This window comes from Panulirus ornatus, chromosome 20 (assembly GCF_036320965.1).
Source record: "Panulirus ornatus isolate Po-2019 chromosome 20, ASM3632096v1, whole genome shotgun sequence".
Taxonomy (NCBI): Eukaryota; Metazoa; Arthropoda; class Malacostraca; order Decapoda; family Palinuridae; genus Panulirus; species Panulirus ornatus.
This window is the reverse complement of record NC_092243.1, coordinates 11,317,898-11,338,440: the sequence shown is the minus strand read 5'-3', so window position 1 is coordinate 11,338,440 and position 20,543 is coordinate 11,317,898. Positions and strand designations below refer to the sequence as shown.

The window sequence follows — 20,543 nt, the reverse complement described above, 5'->3', positions numbered from 1 at the left end:
AGAAAAAATAAAAGAAAAACGGGTATTATTTCAAAAGCCTTGCACGCGTCTTCAATTCTTTCCCAGGACGGTTTCAGGGATCTGGATTCCTTCTCTCTGGGCGAGTTACCTTCATTCATCCAGGGAATGGTGTCGGTGTTGCAAGGTCTCGACACTCGACCAGTTAGTTCCAGACCGAGCAGGGGAGTCTTTCAGGAAGGCTTTGTGTGGGTCTGTATTCCGATCAGATATATGGTATGCCCATAGCTCCCTGTCTGTCTCTCTCAGATAGATTGAGAATATATATATGTATATATATATATATATATATATATATATATATATATATATATATATTTTTTTTTTTTTTTTTTTTTTTTTTTTGCCGCTGTCTCCCGCGTTTGCGAGGTAGCGCAAGGAAACAGACGAAAGAAATGGCCCAACCCACCCCCATACACATGTATATACATACGTCCACACACTCAAATATACATACCTACACAGCTTTCCATGGTTTACCCCAGACGCTTCACATGCCTTGATTCAATCCACTGACAGCACGTCAACCCCGGTATACCACATCGCTCCAATTCACTCTATTCCTTGCCCTCCTTTCACCCTCCTGCATGTTCAGGCCCCGATCACACAAAATCTTTTCACTCCATCTTTCCACCTCCAATTTGGTCTCCCTCTTCTCCTCGTTCCCTCCACCTCCGACACATATATCCTCTTGGTCAATCTTTCCTCACTCATTCTCTCCATGTGCCCAAACCATTTCAAAACACCCTCTTCTGCTCTCTCAACCACGCTCTTTTTATTTCCACACATCTCTCTTACCCTTACGTTACTTACTCGATCAAACCACCTCACACCACACATTGTCCTCAAACATCTCATTTCCAGCACATCCATCCTCCTGCGCACAACTCTATCCATAGCCCACGCCTCGCAACCATACAACATTGTTGGAACCACTATTCCTTCAAACATACCCATTTTTGCTTTCCGAGATAATGTTCTCGACTTCCACACATTCTTCAAGGCTCCCAGAATTTTCGCTCCCTCCCCCACCCTATGATCCACTTCCGCTTCCATGTTTCCATCCGCTGCCAGATCCACTCCCAGATATCTAAAACACATCACTTCCTCCAGTTTTTCTCCATTCAAACTCACCTCCCAATTGACTTGACCCTCAACCCTACTGTACCTAATAACCTTGCTCTTATTCACATTTACTCTTAACTTTCTTCTTTCACACACTTTACCAAACTCAGTCACCAGCTTCTGCAGTTTCTCACATGAATCAGCCACCAGCGCTGTATCATCAGCGAACAACAACTGACTCACTTCCCAAGCTCTCTCATCCCCAACAGACTTCATACTTGCCCCTCTTTCCAAAACTCTTGCATTCATCTCCCTAACAACCTTTGAGTCCACGGGGAAAATGAAACACGAAAAGTTCCCAAGTGCGTTTTCGTGTAATAATCACATCATCAGGGGAGACACAAGAGAGGAATATAACAGTCAGTTAATGTACATCGAAGACGAAGCTAGGACACCATTTGGTAAACATGTGATTGTCCAAAACATGTATTGGACAATCGACAGCGACAAAGTATAATAAATAAATATTTCTTTGAGTCCACGGGTAAAATGAAACACGATAAGTTCCCAAGTGCGTTTTCGTGTAATAATCACATCATCAGGGGAGACACAAGAGAGAAATATAACAGTCAGTTGGTATACAACGAAGAGACGTAGCTAGGACGCGTTCTAACTACGTCTCTTCGTAAGGGCCAAGCATCAAATTTTTTTTGTTTTTATCTTTAGATTTCTTCGTTACGAAGAACCTTGCCTTCGGTTCTCGTTACTAATCATTAACTGAAAGAGAATTAAGGTCGCATAAGGTCGACGAGCTATTGAGGGTTTGAGGACCTTTGGCCTCGTAGGGGGATCTTGGTGATTATTCAATGAAAAAAAAAGGGAAAATGAAAATTTTGATTTAGGAGCATTCGACACCGCTGTATGATTTCGGCGAATGGGATGAGCCTTCGTGGGAGGAATGGTGGAAAATGCGATAGATTCTTGTTGAAATATCGCCTCTCTCATTGTTGCTGGCCATGGGGGGGAGAGGAGAGGGATTGAATTATTGCAGAGCCATGACCCAATGCGTTTTCTCAGAGAAACACTTTTCGGAAATTTATTCTGACATCAATTTACAGACTCGATACAGCACAGTGGGGAAGCGGAGGAGGAGGTGGTGGTGGTGGGTAGTTATTCCAGTGTTCAACAGAATACATGGTTGGCGGGAAGGCCTTACGAGCTTCGAGAGGACTTCCAGCCACTGTTTGAGACGGTTTTTAATGTTATGTTCATGTTATATATATATATATATATATATATATATATATATATATATATATATATATATAAAATATACATAAAACCCAAGGACCCAATTCATCGACCTAGCCCCGAGGGAGTGATGAACATGTGGGTTGCGTGTGGACCGACTACCGAAACCAGGATGCGAACCTATGCGCTCAAACCCCGATGGCCCTTGAATGCGTCAGGGTATATAGCTAACCACTGCACCACGAAGGCCCATATATATATATATATATATATATATATATATATATATATATATATATATATATATATATATATATATATATAAAGCAACCTTACTATACCTGCTGGCCTTTACACAACTCTCTTCCTCGTTCGAGTCATAAAGTGGGGTCATGTTCCTTTCAGAGTTCGAGTGTGGCTGAAAAGGAACTGAGGTCATGATTTCTCCTCGCCAGACCTTAAACCATTAAATGAGACAGAGAAGAAAACGGGGTGTGTCGCTCGCTTGTCGACCAAGTGTTTTTTAGTCGTTGGAGGAGGAAAAGTGGGGAGGATGGGGAAGATATTGAGAAACAACATTATTTCTGTTATATAGAGTTATCGGTGTCTTGGGAGGTGAGGGTGAGATAGGTAGGGAAGACAAGAGGATAAAGAGAGAGAGAGAGAGAGAGAGAGAGAGAGAGAGAGAGAGAGAGAGAGAGAGAGAGAGTCTCTCTCTCTAAACAGAAAGAGTAAGGTGGGGGAGTTACTGACAGACCCCCTGATATATCGATTTGGAAGTACTTAAGCCTCAGACTCAGACCTTTCACACGTAGCCTCGTGATTTAAAAGACACACACACACACACACACACACACACACACACACACACGTGTACACAACACACGTAACTTTATTAACAAATATATAGGGTCAGGTAGTTTGCATAACTATGAATCTGCATTTCGTTATGTGCATTTATCATACTTCTATCCTCGCGTGCCGTGTGCATGTGAGTTTGATAAAGTTAAGCACGGAAGAAAGAGATTCAGTGCACCGCGACAAGCATCGGGAGATATGATGGTATTGGATTCTCTTTAAAATGTAAATTCCAGATATTTACGATCGTCATATTCCACGATCCATGGATGGAATTCCTTACTCTATTCTCGACATTTCTTGTTTCATTATCTATAAAGTGAGAGAGATATCAATAGGTGCTTTTAGTATTCCCATCAATATTGCCTGTTAGTTTCGCAAATACGCTTGATTGAAACCGAGAAATCAAGAGATGATAAAATCCAACTAATATTTCGTCATTTTCGTTATACACAAATACGTTTATGGCTCCTCCAGGAAGTTCATCTTGTCGTCAGACCGTGACTGGAAAGATGGGACCTGGAAGCAGGGTCTAGGAGACGAGGTCCAGAAACAACGACCTAGAAAACAGGGTTGGACGAAAGGGTCTCTTTTAAAACGTCTGAAAATCAGGTCTGGAAATAGCTTTTGGAAACAAGGTCTGGAAACAGGGTCTTCATCAGATGTCTGGAAACAGTGCTTTGAATGCAGGTTCTAGTGATAAGAATTTAGGTATATGGTCCAAAATTGGCTCTGGAAATAAGTTTTGAATACGTAGTCATGAACAGAAGTCTGGAATCAAGGTTCTGGAAGTAAGTCTGGAAAACATGGTCGAGAACAAGTCTGGAACCAAGGTCTGGAACCATTGTCTTTAAAGAACGTCTGGGTCTAGAAGCAAAGTCGGTGTATAAGGTTTGAAAACAGGGTTTGGAAACAGGGTCAAAGAAGAACTTAGGTAGAAATATGGTCTGGAAATGGGGTCTGGAAGCAAGGGAAGACGCCGCCAGACCTCAAACTGGAGGGATCATGTCCATCAGATGGCAACCATATTCCAGGCTATGGAAGAAGGATTGTATGGTGGAATTAATGCATTGCTGTTGTTGACTCTTCTGTGTCATGACTAATGGATGATGATGATGATGACGGAATGGAAGAGAGGAAGATGATGAAGGAGGGATGAGAGAGGGAGAAAGGAATGAACAAAGGGAGGAGATGGGGGAACTGAGGGAGTGGACGCCAAACTAAAACAATCCTAGAAGAGGTTTAGCGTGTGGCAAGACTAACAAGAGTAGCGCTCACCACATGAGATAAGAGCGAGTTGACATACATACGCTCCAGAATACACACACACACACACACACACACACACACACACACACACATTCACATCGGGTCTGAAATTACACTCGAGAAGAAGTAATACAACCCAAGCCAATGCTAAAGACACTACTGATGGTGAAATGTATTCGTTTATTTACATTTATCCTGTGGATCATTTTGAAATGGACCATGGACCACTAGCAGGCCATGGGCCATAAGTTAAGAGCCCTTGCTGTAACTCGACTCAGAAAAAAAATGGTGAAGATGATCATTCGAAGAAAAGAAAACGTTACAAGTCCAGTGTTTGAATATCTTTTCCTCGTTCCATTTGCGAAGTCTCTGTTCTCTGGTGACTGACACGTCGTCATCTGCCTCCTATAGGTAAATTGGGACGGGAAGATTACAAGCTACGATTTCCCTATTGGAGCTGACGTGACTTGAGGCGTGGGTGGGTCCTGGGGTCGTCCTGGTACCAAGGAAAACTGACATTACCGAGGCTCGGGTGACGGCGCGGGGTCCCTCTGATGCCAAGGAAAATTTCGTCCGGGTTTTTCGTGAAGGGTAATTGATGACGTGTCCCGGCGACTCCATTCAACTGCGCCTTGACAGGCAGGGATGATCATGATGGTGCATGAGAGAGAGAGAGAGAGAGAGAGAGAGAGAGAGAGAGAGAGAGAGAGAGAGAGGTAAACGAAAAAGATGTCTATCTTCTGCGTCTTCAAGATCAAAACCCTTGAATATTAGAATGAGCGAATCCACGCACACACACACACACACACACACACACACACACACACACACACACACACACACATACACACACACGCAGGCTTTCTCTCTCTCTCTCTCTCTCTCTCTCTCTCTCTCTCTCTCTCTCTCTCTTCTCTTCTCTCCCCTCTCTCTCCTTTTCTCTCTCGAGGAGAAGACATCTCTTCCCTCAGGGGAGGAAGGAGGAGAAGACATCGGTTCCCTCAGGGGAGGAAGGAGGAGAAGACATCGGTTCTCTCAGGGTGTAAGATGAATGACCACACAGAATAATGGGACAGAGGACCAGCCTAGCTCTGAGGTGCAACACACAGTCGCTCTGCGTTTATTTATAAAAACATCTTTTCTTCAAGATAAAACAGAACCGTTTGAAATTAAGAGTACTTTATTTCACTCAGCAGTTTATAGTTTAGTGTGTGCGTTACTTATTCTAAACGAATGATTGGATGAATTTCTATTCACAATCGCTGCTCCTATGTGGACATAGATCATTGGGACTAAGTCATATATTAAAAAAAAAGATGTAGAGAGAAAAAGAAAAGAACACGTAGTATCAAAATAAAACAGAGACTTCGCATTCCCACCGACGAGATAAAAGATAAAAAAAGGGGGGGAGAGTAAAAAGAAAACGGGGGGGAAAGGGAGGACGCGTAAGAGCAAACAGAAGGGGGTGGGAGAAGGGGATGTAGAAAGTCAATAACGGCAACGGGAATGCGAAAAGGTAAACATTGCCAGGAAGGGGAAGAGCCAAGAGTCAATCAGAGACCTTCACTCTCACCAAAAGGTAAGGTTAACCCGCCCTCCCAGGGGCTCACAACCACCCTGAGGTTGATGCCAACTCCCAACGTTTCTGGGATGGAGACAGCTTCCCTCCTCCCCTGCAGGGGACGCCCGGGGCCTTGAATGCATGGCTGTTAGTCAAGGCTACATCCGTGGGAAATTGGTATTACTTGACGTGTGGAGGAGAAAATAACCAGAAGGTTTTTGGATGAAGGGCGAAAACCTTTTCTCTACAGAAACGGTCGAGTTATACGCGTCAAGTGAAGACGTACGAAGGTAAAAAGTGAGTTTTCCAAAGCTTATCGGTGTAAGGAAAGAAACAGAAATCGACGTATCCTGTGTACTTAGGCATTTCAGTGGGTGAAGAGTCACCAGATGTATGCACAAAGTACACAGGCTTCTTATGGATGGTAGTCCTGCATATCTCTTCAAGAAAATAGACTCTAATGAGCAGTGTTACCGTTAAGAACACTCTGTAACGAAGGCCAACCACTGACATTAAGGACAGGATGACTAGAGTCTGCATGTCAACTGAGAACTTAACTGGAAAGTAAAAAAATATTCAAAAATGGCTGTCCATCCCCTTTACTATTAGATATATTAATATATTTCTCTGTATTTTCTATTCCAAAATTGTTTTTAAGGATATTTTTATCCTGTTGATTGAGAACTTAACTGGAAAGTTAAAAAGATGTATGAAAATGGCTGACCTCCCCATTACCATGAGATATATATTAATATATTTCTCTGTATTTCTAGATTCCAAATTTTTTTAAAGGATATTTTTATCCTGTTGATTGCCTCTTGTCGAGCATGAAGAATGGTCCATACAAACGTCTGTTTGATGACATACAGACGTCCGTTTGATGAATTCCGTGAAGCGTTTCTTATCGAGACGCGAATCCCTAACAGTTGAGATGAGATGAACAAGATGATGAAAACGGAGGACTGAGACTTCATCGTTGAGGAAGAAATGCGGGATGTATGGAAAAGATAAAGAAAATGGGTTGTTGGGTATTCCTGGAGACGTGGACTGTGTTGTTGGAAAAGATAAAGAAAATGGGTTGTTGGGTATTCCTGGAGACGTGGACTGTGTTGTTGGAAAAGATAAAGAAAATGGGTTATTGGGTATTCCTGGAGACGTGGACTGTGTTGTTGGAAAAGATAAAGAAAATGGGTTGTTGGATATTCCTGGAGACGTGGACTGTGTTGTTGGAAAAGATAAAGAAAATGGGTTATTGGGTATTCCTGGAGACGTGGACTGTGTTGTTGGAAAAGATAAAGAAAATGGGTTATTGGGTATTCCTGGAGACGTGGACTGTGTTGTTGGAAAAGATAAAGAAAATGGGTTGTTGGGTATTCCTGGAGACGTGGAGTGGGTTGTGCTCTCTGAAGAAAGACCGTGGACCTGAATGACACTACTGCAGGTCCTGATGACAACCAATTCACACAAACACACACACACACACACACACACACACACACACACACACACACACACACACACACACACACACACACACACTAGCCACAGGTCCCAGTGAGGACCAAGTCGCACACAGACACTCACCACGGGTCCTAATGACCAGGTCACATTTAGACATTAACCACGGGACCCAGTGTTGACCAGGTCACACATGCACTTCATCACAGGTCCGACTGGTGACCAGATCACATAAGCGTGTTATTACAGGTCGTGATGAAGAACAGGTCACAGGCAATTTGACCACAGGTCCCAGAGAAATATCAGGTCATATACGGACCTTCACACAGCCACACTATCACAGGTCCTGAGGGTGACCCCACAGAGGGGATATGACCTCAGGTTGCTCAGGATATGACCTCACGCTGCTCAGGATGTGACCTCATTCTGCTCAGGAATATGACCTGAGACTGCTCAGGATGTGACCTAATACTGCTCAGGATGTGACCTCATACTGCTCAGGACATGACCTGAAACTGCTCAGGATGTGACCTCGTATTGCTCAGGACATGACCTGAGACTGCTCAGGATGTGACCTCACGCTGCTCAGGACATGACCTGAGACTGCTCAGGATGTGACCTCACGCTGCTCAGGATGTGACCTGAGACTGCTCAGGATGTGACCTCACGCTGCTCAAGACATGACTTGAGACTGCTCAGGATGTGACCTGAGACTGCTCAAGATGTGACCTCACGCCGCTCTGGACATGACCTGAGACTGCTCAGGATGTGACCTCATACTGCTCAGGACATGACCTGAGACTGCTCAAGATGTGACCTCACGCCGCTCAGGACATGACTTCAGAGTACACAGGACATGACATCACATTGCTCAGCATATGCCCTCAGACCATGCTCAGGCTGGAGCCATATTCACTCTCCTAATACCCGCCATACAAGGACGGCCTCGCCGCCAGGGGAAACGAAACAGGGACAAAATTGACGTCATCAGAATATTTTTCTCCCTGTGGCCGGGACGTGTGGGGAATGTTTCCAACCCCGAACACGGTTTATTGCTGTTATGTAAAGTCTTTTTCTTCTGGGAATGTTTTTTCTTTCTTTCTACTGCGTAACAGCAGGATGGCGTATTATTCATATACGTGTCGGACAAATGGAGGGAAAGAGTGAGAAAAGGATGTCAAAGGGTGTTTGCGTCATAAGTGGAAGGAGCAAGGAGAACAGGGTGACCAAATGCAAAGATGGGATGAAAAAGACTCTGAGCGATTAGGGCCTGAGCATGCAGGAGGGTGAAAGGCACAGATGGGATAGAGTGAATTGGAACGATGTGTTATACAGGGGTCGAAGTGCTCCCATTGGACTCAACCAAGACGTGAAACGTCCGTGGTAAAACATGGAAAGGTCTGTGGTGCCCGGATGTAGATAGGGAGCTGTGATTTCGGTGTATTACATATGACAGCTAAGAGAATGAGTGTGAGCTGACGTGACCTTTCTTCGGCGAACAAACATGGAAAAAAATATGTATATGGATAGCGAGCTTGAGTGGTAGGTATTGCTAGACTCCGCCATCCTGTGATCACACCGCCAGTGAAGCAATTATTGGCGAGGCTTGATCATCTTCATTTGACGACAGAGAATGATGTCTCATCAAGGAACTTCTCGATCAAGAGTCCATCCTGCCCTTGCTACTGAATGTAGCGCAGTTTTGTAGCTGCAGGAGCCCTTAGATTGGAGTGCTTTGGGTCGTAACCCGAAGGTGTCTCTGTGAAAGGGGCTTTAAGTGTGTGATTTATTTTTCTTTTATAACAGACAGTACAAGTAAGTGAATGCAGCCAGGTTTCGAACGATAATAATGATGATGATGATGATGATGATGATGATGATGATGATAGGATTATATTTATATGAGACTTAGATTAATGAACAGAAAGGCGCACATATCATCGTGCTTTTTCATGTAGCCGGAGACATTAGGCAGATGGTCATGGCCAAAGAGATACATGTATATTTTTCAATGTATACACAGATCTACCGTCTTGAAGATACCTTTATCCTTGCATTCGCGGTCCTACAGCAACCCAGCTCTGCACTATCGTGTTTGGCCCTGCAGTACGCTCTTCTGAAAGTCTCGATAGTTACATGTTAGGAACAAGACTTCGTGTTGGTCCTCAGTTGAACAGACTCCTTCATGATCACTTCCTCGAGGGGCACCTGCGTGATGAGGGTCAGACTTGTGTCTCTGATGGAGTTCGGACTTTAGGATCGGTGTTACCTCATTCAAGGAACAGCTCGGAACTTACCAGAGGTCACGTATGGGGTTCTGAGGCAGCACCTGCAGAAGGGCTTCGAGAGAGAACAGGGATAAATATCCAATTTGGTTCTCTCCGGTCGGGCACCAGAGCCATTTGTTTCCGATATGGTGACAGAATGGCTCTGATGTCGAGAGCTGTTAGTTACCTGCTGGTGAGGTTGATAAAGGGAACCCTTTCTGCCTGCGTATGATGTTGGCTCTGGAAGATGTGTGAGTCTCGAGTTCGAGACTATAGAAGTCGTCAGTCGCTCAGATCCCTGAGTTCTTCGCGAAGCTGAAGCATTTCCAAAGAACCATTGCTCTTGTGGCCTGTGTACAGTCCCGCTGAGGTAAATCATCGCAAAGCGAAGATGACGACTCGTACCAAGAATATGTCTCGACTGAACTAATGTTTCTCTTGAAATTTACCTTTTTTTTCTTGATGTATTTGGGCGGACTTCCTTGTCGTCGGATATCCCTCTTCTCCAAGGTGTGATACAGCGAATGCAAATGGTGCTTTGCCTCTGGTCTGCCTGGTTACTCTTGGTCCCCCCCTGTAAGATACAGCAATCTTACTCGCTTGTTACATCCCTCATGACCATGTTGGCATCTGCCGACATGGTCATCTGCTGGCAAGTCATTTACGTAAAGCAAGAGGTCCCAGTGCGAACCCTGCGGCACACCGCTGGTCACGAAGACTGGATCCCTCCCTACTGACGTTCGTCCTTTGTTCCACAATGGTAGTTTTATAGACGCCAAAGGATTCTCCCCCATTAATCTTCCCGGAAGATCTAGCATCATTACCAGCTTCATATGAGGTCCAGTGTGTCAGCTGCTTGTCTGGCAGTCCGCACACACACACACACACACACACACACACACACACACACACACACACACAACACACACACACACACACACTACACTACACTACACTACACTACACTACACTACACTACACTACACTACTCTACTCTACACTACACTCAATCTTCTCTTTAGTCTAAAGCAAAGCTCAGTCTCTCATGGAAGTCGAGAATGGTTTGTTACACATTCCCTCCATCCCTCAACTCGATGTTTCCAGCTCCAAGTCGTTTCTCCATTGCCAGAAGTGTTCTCTTTGTTTGCTGATAATCTGCTTCGTTATTTTATTGTCCACACTCTTCAGAGTCTGGTCTCTAGCCTGGTTCACACTCTTCAGAGTCTGGTCTCTAGCCTGGTTCACACTCCTCAGAGAGACTGGTCTCTAGCCTGGGTCACACTCTTCAGAGAGACTGGTCTCTAGCCTGGTTCACACTCTTCAGAGACTCTGGTCTCTAGCCTGGTTTACACTCTTCAGAGAGACTGGTCTCTAGCCTGGTTTACACTCTTCAGAGGGTCTGGTCTCTAGCCCGGTCCACACTCTTCAGAGGGTCTGGTCTCTATCCTGGTCGCTCTCCTAGTCTATAGCTTAGCACACTTTCCCTATCTCCTTCCTCAAAGATAAGTATGACATTTGCCCTCTTCCATTCCGTTGGCACACACACACACACACACACACTCTCTCTCTCTCTCTCTCTCTCTCTCTCTCTCTCTCTCTCTCTCTCTCTCTCTCTCTCTCTCTCTCTCTCTCTCTCTCGAGCGACATAATGGACACTTAGATCACGGGTCAAGAGTACGTGCACACTCCTCCAGCCCGTGTGGGGAATCTTCACGAAGACGATGGGTCTCGTGTGGCTCAAGGCCTTCGAGTGTTGTGTCTCTGTCCTCGATATGTGAATGCTTTTCCAGCACCTGATCCCACTGGTGTTGTGGCTCCATCGTCTTCCACTGTGAAAAGGCTTTTAGATCCGTCATTCAGCTCGTATATCTATACATCATTCTTTATAGTTCTTCCCTCTGCATACCCATGGTGTGTGTGTGTGTGTGTGTGTATGTGTGTGTGTGTGTGTGTGCAGCCCCTCCTGGTGTGTACGTCTGCCACTATTCATTACCGAAATAATTCACTGTTTACCTCGCCAGAATACGACTCGGGTGTTATCACAGCCACGTTCGTATCCCCCCGGCCACACATCAAAGTCCTGAGGCAACAGATACACGAGTTTACTCAGCCTTTCACTAGGGAGGGGGAGGTTCTCTCTCCCGCCTCTCTCTCTCTCGCTGCCTTCTCTCACAGCCATATTGATCAAGAGATAAAAACAGTCCCGCCGCTTTTGGCCCAGTGAGAACTTTTATTCGTCTCTCCGAGTCCGAGGTAATTGAAGCGTCTGCTTAGCGAGTCTCGCTGATGCTGTAAGCTCACATGGTCATTACTGATGGCTGAAATTTAGGCCACGACTCAAACGTTGGTGTTTCCGGGCGTCGCTGGCCGCCTCACGGTGCAGCCAGCCAGCCAGCCAGCACTCTGAGATGTCGTATGACACCCAGCTGGGTAGTAAGTAAGATACGTGGCGAGGTTAGATGTGGAACCACTGGAGACAATGATACCTTTATATACGCATGAATATCAAGGAAAAGGTAGGCGTAGCGTAAAGTTTCCTCTTGGCGATAGGATGTAGATGACACAAATATGTAGTTCGATATCTTGATAAGAAATGGTAATGGACGTGATCAGAATCCCTGAGATGAATGTGATGAGAAAAAAGCATACAGGTGGTTTAAAGAAAAGTACTTCCAGAACTCATAGTACTTCCAGACCTCATATGCACCTAAGGCAACGCAAATATTTCAGTCGTGGACACGAAGTAAAAAATTTGGCTTAGTCCATCCTTGAACGCATCTGTGGTGCTACTTTTCAACTACTGTAATATTGGTGAATCATTCTATATGTTAGCGGCGCTTCGCCTGATCAGCGTTGAGAAGTTTCCCCAAGAGTTTGTATCCATGACGACGAGTGGAAACAAGAGAAATCCAGTCGCAAGTCGCCTCTTCGATCGAGATTATCAGAGCCTTCGATCATTTCGAACACCTGCATTAGATCAACTCTTGAACCTTCTCTCTTCCTAATTAGGTGGATAAGTTTTCGTCATTCAGCCAGCTCTCGCGAGACTTGGTTCTCAGTCCAGGTGGGTTGCCTGTCGCTGTACTCTCTCTCCGTTCTGTATGAGTCATTTTTCAAGTAAGATGACCATAATCGAACACAGTATTGAAGGTGGGACTCTCGGCCAGTCATTTGTCAAGAGCAGCAATTGCTCCTTACGACGTAAATTCGAAAAACCAATTCATGAATCAGAGAATAATTTCCTCTGCCAATCTTACTACTTCTGTACAGCGCTCGCCTGGGTCATCATGGATTATCATACCCAGTTTTTTAGTTTCATTGTTCTCATTCACCTTATTGTAGCTTAGCAATATTCAAACTATAAGTTGCATTTTTACGTTGTTATTCTTGATGCATCTAACTTTGCGCTTATGGGTATCAAAATGATAACGACAGCTGATAATGATAATGCGCTTATGGGTATCAAAATGATAACGACAGCTGATAATGATAATGTGCATATGGGTATCAAAATGATAATGACAGCTGATAATGATAATTGTAGATACATTTTCTTTTTTTTATATATTCTACTTCAAAAAGGACACACGAATTATGATCAGTACCCCTGGTGGCTTCCATCACACGATTGACCTTAACGGGCGTCCATGAGAATAGTTCCTTTATGCCTGGGGTCGTGAGCACTCCCTCACACACACACACACACACACACACACACACACACACAAGCGGGTTAGATATTAATGTGGCAGTTCCCCGCGAGAGTACACACACACACACACACCCAGGTGTTGCCCAGGGGAAAGAGAAAGTGCCTGGGGTATGAAAAATTGACCCTGAGTTTAGACTCCACGTAAAGTTGCTGTTGTTATTTTTTTGTTTATTGATTTATACCACAATTCAAAGAATAGATATTATATTTTTTTGTCTTTGGTTTCTCCCTCTGACTCTATGGTCTTCATGGAAGTCAGATGGTCTTTGTGGAATCATTTTGTGAACCACATGATGGACAGAAAGTCGTGGACACAATGTTTTCATCTGCATTTTTTTTTTTTTCTGATCGCATGAAAATTTCATTCATGGAAGCCCGAAAAAAAAAAGAAAAAAGAATTCCGGTACAACAAAGTAAGCGTACATTCATCTATAAAAGTAGTACATTATTTATGTACGATTCAACTGTATGTTTGTATTAGACATACATTGATGTACGCGAATGTCAAAGGTTTTTGTACACGCAAAAATGAATTGAAAGTGTAATGTGTGCGTGTGTGTGATATCCTTTGCGTAATATTTATGTAAGGTTCCACTGTATGTTTGTATCAGACATACATTGATGTACGAGAATGTCAAAGGTTTTTGTATACGCAAAAAAAAAAAAAGAATTGAAAATTTAATGTGTGTGTGTGTGTGTGTGTGTGTGTGTGTGCTATCCTTTGCGTAATATTTATAAGAATTCCTTCAATTCCGACGGGATCTCGTGCAGACATAATCCCTTAAGACGCTGAGCAAACACAGGGACGAGCCTGTCAGATAATCCCCGATGACATAGTTAATTCTGGGAGAGACTGAACCTTAAATCATCGACGTCGTAATGGAATTAGATACGATGAACTGATTAACACCCGTTGACATAATGCTTATTACGAACGTCATTACGTAAAGGACTGAGGCATGATCATTTACTAGACCATAAACACGAACACCAGAGATATATCTGTTTCTGAGCTCCAGACCCAAGATTATGACACATGGCTCAGCTTACAAAGTACGGTACAGGAGGTAATTCTGTATCCAGCGCCTCCCGGAAGCCGTGAGGGATCCACAGGAAGATCCCGCAGGATATAAAATTCCTGAGTAGATTTCCCTCCAAACACAAAAGCCATAAAGGAAACAAATCGCCATTATAAATTTGGGATCTTGGCGGCCATAAAGCAATGTGTGCGTATCCACAAGCGGCGTCCGGCCCAGGACCAGGTTGTAACACTTGATACAATGCTCGAGGATCGGGCTGTAATGCCTGATACAGCGGCCTAGGACCAGGTTGTAACACTTGATACAGTGGCCCAGGACCAGGTTGTAACCCCTGATACAGCGGCCCAGGACCAGGCTGTAACACTTGATACAGCGGCCCAGGACCAGGCTGTAACCCCTGATACAGTGTTCGAGGATCGGGTTGTAACCTCTGATACAGTGCTCGAGGATCGGGCTGTAACCCCTGATACAGCGGCCCAGGACCATGTTGTAACACTTGATACAATGCTCGAGGATCGGGCTGTAATGTCTGATACAGCGGCCCAGGACCAGGTTGTAACCCCTGATACAGCGGCACAGGACCAGGTTGTAACCCCTGATACAGCGGCCTAGGACCAGGCTGTAATGCCTGATACAGTAGCAGAGGGCCTGGCTGTAACACCTGGTATGAGGAAGACTTGAGAAGTAATTTTAATACATCACTTTCCTCATGTTGAATGTTCGATCATGTGTCTCCAGTGGAGGTAGTGGGAGGTGTTCACTGATGCGTGGCTCTGTACGTGGGCAGGTGGGTGAGAGTGCCTGGGATAGGTAGTGATGATAGGGTCGGATAGTGATGATGGGATAGGTAGTGATGATAGGGTCGGATAGTGATGATGGGATAGGTAGTGATGATAGGGTCGGATAGTGATGATGGGATAGGTAGTGATGATAGGGTCGGATAGTGATGATGGGATAGGTAGTGATGATAGGGTCGGATAGTGATGATGGGATAGGTAGTGATGATAGAGTCGGATAGTAAATGATGGGATAGATAATGATTGTGAGGTTGTTGGTCGGGCTGAGGATGGCTGTGGGATGAAGTGGGTAGTGTGGTTGAAGGATGGAATACGTGAGTGAGGCAGTGTGTGGGCGGCTTCGTGTGTTGGTGGTGGACGTTGCGTGGGTGTGTGTGTGTGTGTGTGTGTGTGTGTGTGTGTGTGTGTGTGTGTGTGTGTGTGGAGAACCATCCTGCCCCAGGAGTCCATCCTCTACTGTATGGGGTTCCTGCACCACTCAGGAAGCCGGCCACGTCCACCGGGCGGGACCACAGGTCATAAAGTGTGTGTGTGTGTGTGTGTGTGTGTGTGTGTGTGTGTGTGTGTGTGTGTGTGTGCGGGGCAGCTGAGCATGAGTGTTCAGTGTCTTTAACGTAACAGTTGCATTGTGGTCATGAAAGGTCTTGAAGTGTGTTGAATCACTGTTTTTAAAGTCGTAGGCGAGAAATCATAACTCGTGTATGTCTGGGGAATGTGGTTTCGGATGGTTTATGGCTGGCGAGTTAGGACGGTTCACTGGTACATGTCGAATCTTTCCGTTGTGTGTCCGTGTGTGTTGCTGGTTTAGGGTGTGGGGGATCCATGCGTATAAGTTCTTGAAGTGAGAAACTGGTTACCATCCATCTAGGACCTTGGGTATTGAAGGACCTTAAGATTACCACACGCGTCCATTTGGACCCAGAATATTTCAAGTGCCCCTCTTCCGTTCCCGTCTTATGTCTCCCGTCTGGGAGACTTAAGATAAAGCAGGATTTTGAATTATGGTTCGAAGCGTGTAAGCCAAATCAAACACGTAGACTGTACCACTCTTACGAATGTCAGAGCTACGGTGAAACGCCATCAAGAACTAGATGAAATAGATAGACAGACATAGATAGATAGATGGATAAGTAGATAGATAGGTAGATAGATAGATAGATAGATAGAGAGAGAGAGAGAGAGAGAGAGAGAGAGAGAGAGAGAGAGAGAGAGATTGTATCTACCTTTCAACAAGTACCCATGAAGAGGTTCTATCGTGAGGGAGGGCTTGCCAGTAACGCCTTGCCCCGCGCTGGGAGAGAGAGAGAGAGAGAGAGAGAGAGAGAGAGAGAGAGAGAGAGAGAGAGATAGAGAGAGAGAGAGAGAGAGAAGGGAGAAGAAAGAGTCACTGGACACTATCAGCTCTCACAAAGGTACCGTCCGGGCCAAAGGTTCGTTAAGGCTTTGAACCCTTTGAGTCGGAGGAAAAGAACGAGAACGTAAATTACTCGTCGTTATTATGTGAGCGTTTTTAACTCCATCTTTTAGAGAAACTTAATGCGGGTAACAAACATGTGATCACACGTTTTGCTTCGAGTCGGTTCATTTGCCTCGTGTAATGCGAATCAGCTTCGAACAGTTTCATCCATAAGTCATATATACGTGTGTATATACATATATATATATATATATATATATATATATATATATATATATATATATATATATATATATATATATATGTATATGTATATATATCTGCGTTTCTATAATATTGATGGGAGGATCAAGGAATTCTATCCTTTCCAGTAATCGCCAAGGCCTTGGTGACCTCGATAGCCATACGTATTGGAAGGCCTGAGTGGACCTCGGACGTGTCTGGTGAACTACTGCTGGCTATACAGCGAGGGATAATTGGCCAGGTCCACGCAGGAGGTCGTGGGAAGGCGAGGAGAGAGAGAGAGAGAGAGAGAGAGAGAGAGAGAGAGAGAGAGAGAGAGAGAGAGAGAGGACCCTAAAGAAGTGGGGGAAAAATCTCCAACAGAAAACGAGTACCACAGCGACACACAAGAGTAAGCAGTCCCGTGCCTTTTCCTTCCTCACGTGGACCAACTCCTGCTCCTCCTCCTCCTCCTCTTCACGGCGTCATTTGCACCGCACGTAAACATTACAGAGGCGGAGGAGCCGTCCACAATGTGTTCCTATATATTCATGAAGGGTCTCTGCCCCGTACGTAATGCTATTCCCCATATAGATACCTCGGGGCCACCTGGATATGACGATAAATCAACCATCGCTGCTCGAGGAAGACGAAACCTCAAGATCTCCATATGTGATGTATGGAGATTCCGGTGAGCCTGGCTGGGGAAACTTGCATATTTTCCCGGTAGAAACTCTGGCGAGGCCTGGCTCTGGTGTCCGAGGTTTCCTTCCGCCGGCAGAAATGAAGACAGAGAGAACGAATCCTCGAGAGATGATCAGGTCAGACATACGACCCTCAGCATAATGAACGTGTTGGTACTATTTGCCTATCTATCTATCTATCTATCTATCTATCGATCTATCTATCTATTTATCGATCTATCTATCTATCTATCTATCTATCTATATATATATATAGATAGATAGATAGATAGATAGATAGATAGATATGTATGTATGTATGTATGTATACTAACCCCAGAGAACATAGGGATTTACTCTATAGAAACCCTTAGGTAAAGAATTGGATTTGTTGCACAAGAACCCCAGAGGATGGAGGGATTTACCCCATCTTAGCCCCAGGAACTGGAGGGATTGGTTGCTTCTTAACCCCATAGATTAGAAAGCTTTGCTGTATCATAACCGTCGGAAATGGAGGATTATCCTGCTAAACAAACCTCAGCGAGTGGGAGAGATTTACTTAATGTACAAGTAGTATTCAAATATATGATGACATTATCAAGAGAGCCCTCATCAAAAATAGCCCATCAAATAATACAGGGGTCGTTTATAAAGTCCCATGTAAAGGTTGTAGCCCACTAGTGTTATATTAGACACTCGGGGGAGGGTTTGGAGACTTGGATCTCACAACATATGTATAGTTTTAGGATAGCCCCACAGAGCACCGGCTTACTTCAGCATAAAGCTGCCTTTGATGACCATATCGACTGGGAAGGAGCGAAGACCATAGCTAAATCAAATTGTTTCAGTGAAAGAAATGTAACTGATGTCTGATCTCTGGCACACTTGATCATGGTGTGAATATGCCCTTTGGCCATTTTAAATGCGACAGACTGTTAACAGAAATAATCATCAAAAAGTATCCACCAGAATAACCCTGTCCACAGACCATGTAGGGCGGGGAAGGTCAGACATCAAGTTACATGCCCACCTGCTCTCCACAGGGAGTGATGAAGCCTCGCCTCACTGCTACCTCTGTGCTTTTATAGACGATCAACATCTGTACCTCCCCCCACTCTGTCTGAGAAATGTGATCAACGAAAGTACTAACTGTTTCTTATTTTCTCTTTCCACACACACACACACACCCAGGTGTTGCCCAGGGGAAAGAGAAAGTGCCTGGGGTATGAAAAATTGACCCTGAGTTTAGACTCCACGTAAAGTTGCTGTTGTTATTTTTTTGTTTATTGATTTATACCACAATTCAAAGAATAGATATTATTTTTTTTTGTCTTTGGTTTCTCCCTCTGACTCTATGGTCTTCATGGAAGTCAGATGGTCTTTGTGGAATCATTTTGTGAACCACATGATGGACAGAAAGTCGTGGACACAATGTTTTCATCTGCATTTTTTTTTTTTTCTCATCGCATGAAAATTTCATTCATGGAAGCCCGAAAAAAAAAAGGAAAAAGAAAATTCCGGTACAACAAAGTAAGCGTATCATATATCATACATTATTTATGTACGATTCAACTGTATGTTTGTATTAGACATACATTGATGTACGCGAATGTCAAAGGTTTTTGTATACGCAAAAATGAATTGAAAGTGTAATGTGTGCGTGTGTGTGATATCCTTTGCGTAATATTTATGTAAGGTTCCACTGTATGTTTGTATCAGACATACATTGATGTACGAGAATGTCAAAGGTTTTTGTATACGCAAAAAAGAATTGAAAATTTAATGTGTGTGTGTGTGTGTGTGTGTGTGTGTGTGCTATCCTTTGCGTAATATTTATAAGAATTCCTTCAATTCCGACGGGATCTCGTGCAGACATAATCCCTTAAGACGCTGAGCAAACACAGGGACGAGCCTGTCAGATAATCCCCGATGACATAGTTAATTCTGGGAGAGACTGAACCTTAAATCATCGACGTCGTAATGGAATTAGATACGATGAACTGATTAACACCCGTTGACATAATGCTTATTACGAACGTCATTACGTAAAGGACCGAGGCATGATCATTCACTAGACCATAAACACGAAAACCAGAGATATATCTGTTTCTGAGCTGCAGACCCAAGATTATGACACATGGCTCAGCTTACAAAGTACGGTACAGGAGGTAATTCTGTATCCAGCGCCTCCCGGAAGCCGTGAGGGATCCACAGGAAGATCCCGCAGGATATAAAATTCCTGAGTAGATTTCCCTCCAAACACAAAAGCCATAAAGGAAACAAATCGCCATTATAAATTTGGGATCTTGGCGGCCATAAAGCAATGTGTGCGTATCCACAAGCGGCGTCCGGCCCAGGACCAGGCTGTAACACTTGATACAATGCTCGAAGATCGGGCTGTAATGCCTGATACAGCGGCCTAGGACCAGGTTGTAACACTTGATAGGCCCAGGACCAGCTGCACACTTGATACAATGCTCGAAGATCGGGGCTGTAATGCCTGATACAGCGGCCTAGGGACCAGGTTGTAACCACTTGATACAATGCTCGAGGATCGGCTGTAACACTTGATACAGCGGCCTAGGACCAGGCTGTAATGCTGATACAGCAGCAGAGGGCTGCTGTAACACCTGGTATGAGGAAGACTTGAGAAGTAATTTTAATACATCACTATTCCTCGTGTTGAATGTTCGATCATGTGTCTCCAGTGGAGGTAGTGGGAGGTGTTCACTGATGCGTGGCTCTGTACGTGGGCAGGTGGGTGAGAGTGCCTGGGATAGGTAGTGATGATAGGGTCGGATAGTGATGATGGGATCGGTAGTGATGATAGGGTCGGATAGTGATGATGGGATCGGTAGTGATGATAGGGTCGGATAGTGATGATGGGATAGGTAGTGATGATAGGGTCGGATAGTGATGATGGGA

The 20,543-nt window shown here is 44.5% G+C and overlaps 2 protein-coding genes across 2 annotated transcripts in view; one reads left to right on the top strand and one right to left on the bottom strand.

The window, feature by feature from the left end:
* The window catches only part of Vps16B (Vacuolar protein sorting 16B), a 512,904-nt gene that overhangs the window by 159,688 nt on the left and 332,673 nt on the right, over positions 1 to 20,543 (top strand). The gene's annotated exons all lie outside the window — the stretch shown is intronic.
* LOC139755931 (carbonic anhydrase-related protein 10-like) overlaps positions 1 to 20,543 on the bottom strand; it is a 341,538-nt gene that overhangs the window by 254,872 nt on the left and 66,123 nt on the right. The gene's annotated exons all lie outside the window — the stretch shown is intronic.